General features: G+C 42.1%; 1 protein-coding gene across 1 annotated transcript in view; it reads right to left on the bottom strand.

The window, feature by feature from the left end:
* The window catches only part of SESN3 (sestrin 3), a 14,435-nt gene extending 13,216 nt beyond the window's left edge, over nt 1–1,219 (bottom strand). The window contains exon 1 of the mRNA XM_009084024.1: nt 1,190–1,219. The gene's annotated coding sequence lies outside the window, so the exon portion shown is untranslated. The remainder of the gene's footprint in view (nt 1–1,189) is intronic.
* Nucleotides 1,220–3,446: the final 2,227 nt, after the last annotated feature.

The raw sequence follows: 3,446 nt of genomic DNA, 5'->3' as shown, positions 1-3,446 counted from the left end.
AGTTAGCATTCATTTGTGATACTAAATAGCTGTTTTATCCATACAGCTGGAAGGTCCCTGCTTGTACTGGGCAACCGCTGGGCTGAGTCCTTTCCGAGAGCTACTTGGTGATTCCTCCTGCACCCCTGGCTAGCACCTTTACTAAGTCTGTCAGCTGTGGAATAAGTTCATTAACAGTTCTCTCAAAATAAGTTACAATTTTAACTACATTTATTTTTCTACTTTTAATAGAATTATTGACTTTATGAGAAAAATTAAATCATTACAAAGCTTGGCATCTCAGTTTCATCTCATATTTCATACAAAAGGGAATTTCTCTCCACAAGTTTTACTGGCTGAAACTCATTCCGCTCCCCTCTTCCCAAATTCTCAAAAAGACTCACTGAGCTCTCTTTCTTTTTGCTTCATTATGTTTTCTTGTTGCTAGCCTCTACATTCTCTTTGTTGTTTTTAAATTCGAACTTTTCTGGTGTATAAATGGAAAGAGACTCACAGAATACCAGCTATCTCATCTTTCAAAATGTCTTTTTTGCCCTTCTGGCATGTGAATTATCTGCCTTTAGCAACTACTTAAAACAAAAGTTCCTGGTTTTACAGTCAGCCACCCCAAATAATTAACTGATCGATAAATAAGACTCTGTGAAGACTGAGATCACAGGAGAACATCACCATAGCAAAGTTTCTACTTACTGCAGCAAGCTGCAAATCAGAGCTTTAGTCAAACATTAAGTCATGGGCAGAAATCTTGAGGCTGAAATCAAACCATACCTTTTAACCATAAATTCCCTCAAGAGCCACAGCTACAGTCTAAGGAGTGAAGTCATATTTGCAGGCTCTCTCAAACTGAAGGTCAGGCACTGCTCTGGGATCATACAGTGCAGTACTGGACAGGCCTCCCCTCTGGTTTGGCATGATGAGTAGTAAGTGTTCACCTCCCACCCAAGAAGGGCAGAGCTGTGACTCATGGATGTCATAGAGTGCTGGTGACTGAAAAGATGTCAAACTGCACCACTTGTGTGAAAGGACGGGATGGTTCTTATGCACTGGAGCCTGCTCTAGGGAAACCATCACTTTTGCTCTCAAGGGAGCTCATCTGGGTACCATGGAACGAGTAGGGTTGCAGAACTATCCTTCAGTACTTCTATTTTAATAGCTACCACTCGCCCAGCCCAGCTAACCACAAACTTACTTCATTCTCTGGTATAAAGGCACTTGGTCCTCTTGTCAATGGTGGGGAGACTTGTACTCTCTTTTCCTGCAAAACAGTCATATAATTCAGTCAATGCCAGGAATAACCTATTAACTCACTTTATCTCACAAGATGACATCTTCAAGGTCTGGATTCTGTTCTCTTCCTAAAGCCACCTGGATGTTTTACAGCCTACTGAGGAGGTGATGCCACCACACCATGTTTAGATCAGCTTTGCATTTCTAGTACTCTTGCACGAAGGAACAGCACCAATTTTGGCAAAGGATAAAGCAGAAAAAACCCACAAAATCTAATCCCAATTGATTTACACATCAGCTCAAAGATACATAGACAATAGCAACAAAACATCTGGCATGAAGCTAAAATTAGCCATTTACTGGACTGAATGGAAGTTTGAAAAAAAGAGAGGGAAAAAAAGACATACTCAGGAAATTATAAGGAAGATGCTGTTGTTTTAAATATCTGATGAGATCTTTACTGTTGTGAAGAGCATAAACACTTTTAGACAAATACTGGCATGAAAAGCACAGTCCAAGCAAACCAGCAAGACCCAATTACAGGCTTGTTCTAGAAACCTGATGAAATGGCCACCTTGCCTGCTGCTGAGCCTGGAGAATACCACACACGGCACAAGCCTTGGTGTGCAAACCCCAGCTACAAGGCGTGAGGATATATTTAGTACAGAACAAGCTGATAGCGTAACAAGAGCCAGAGAACTTTTTTGATTTATTAGGGATATGAAACTGAACTAAGATAAACTGTGCTGCCAGCCAGAGGGGTGAAAGGGATGTGGGGAGGCTGCCTGCTCCTCTGGGTCACTACAGCACGGTTCACATAATTCCTGACCAACGCTGGTCCAACCTCCTTTAAAGATCCTCCTCAGGTTCCTCCATTTTCATGGGTCATTATTTCAGTGACTAATTCCTCAGACTGTTAGAAAATTTTCCTAATGTCTAACCCGAATTTCCCTTGCAGTAATTTAAAGCAGTTGCTTCTTGTCTTTTCTTTTTTTCCTCTTTATGGTTATTTTCCACTTATCTGGGTGGCTGCACACTTGTCTTGAGTCTGTAACTGCACCACAGTGTTGGTGACTCAATAAGTTATCCATAAACAGCAGTATCGGATTTGCATACTAAATATTTCATGCCCCTAACATAAAAGTCTGAGGTTTTCCATAACAAATGACCCTTAAATACCTCCACCAGGGGGGCTTAAGCATAACTGCAATGTGCGCAAACAGCAGTGCCAGTGCCAGAATGAATGTGCCACTGATTTCCACACAGGAAAATGAAGCCACTGGAGCTGTGTAAGTATTGTCCTGATCCTTAAAAACATCCTGTCCTTTCTAAATTAGATTAAGAAATAACATGCAAAAATCAGCAGTGATTAATCAGGAAAGATGTTCCAAAGCAAACTCTTGCAGGACAATTGAATTTGTGACTTTGGAACAATTAGCTGCTAAAAGATGCAGAAATAAACTGGATCAAGTGCATGAAGCCCAGCAGTCAGGAGACAACTTATTGCATCTGCTGCCTGCTGTCACAGCCCCCCAAAGCCTGTAAAATACTTGCTATGTACCGAACGTGCTCAGTCAGAAGGGAGAAGAAAGGGTGTAGAGAGATTGGGCATCTGCACATGCAACCCCTTCCTCACATAGTTGCACAAGGCACAGGAAGACATCTTCTGGCTTCAAATACACAACCTTGCCAGCAGCCAGGCATTTCTGCCAACATTAAGAAAGTAAATGTTTTCCAAGATTGCTACTAAGGTTGCATTTTACTTCTTTTATGAAGGTTATCTAAAAATTAAGAGTTTAAAACCTTCATTTCATACTGACTAATTTGGAGGAAGCAGCTTTCCTGAGTGACGCAACTTGGATAGCTGCACACTATCAGCTCTCTCTGGAGCACAAGTCTAAACCAGAACTGAACCACTGCCTTTGCCATCTTGCTCTCTGAACTGTACCCTCTCCCCTGTTTTCTCATTCAATGTGACTGCTATCACTACTTTGACTCTGCAGATCATAGAATCACAGAATTATAGAATCAGCCTGGTTGGAAGAGACCTCAAAGGTCATCGAGTCCAACCCTACCGTCGTTACTAGACCGTGGCACTAAGTGCCACATCCAGTCTCGTCTTGAAAACCTCCAGGGATGGGGAATCCACCACCTCCCCAGGCAGCACATTCCAATGCCTGAGACAGTAGATAAGCTACTGCTGAGAAGGAAAGGGTACT

The sequence above is a fragment of the Acanthisitta chloris genome, unplaced genomic scaffold (genome assembly GCF_000695815.1).
Source record: "Acanthisitta chloris isolate BGI_N310 unplaced genomic scaffold, ASM69581v1 scaffold19541, whole genome shotgun sequence".
NCBI classification, from domain to species: domain Eukaryota; kingdom Metazoa; phylum Chordata; class Aves; order Passeriformes; family Acanthisittidae; genus Acanthisitta; species Acanthisitta chloris.
This window is presented reverse-complemented; position numbering and strand designations above follow the sequence as displayed.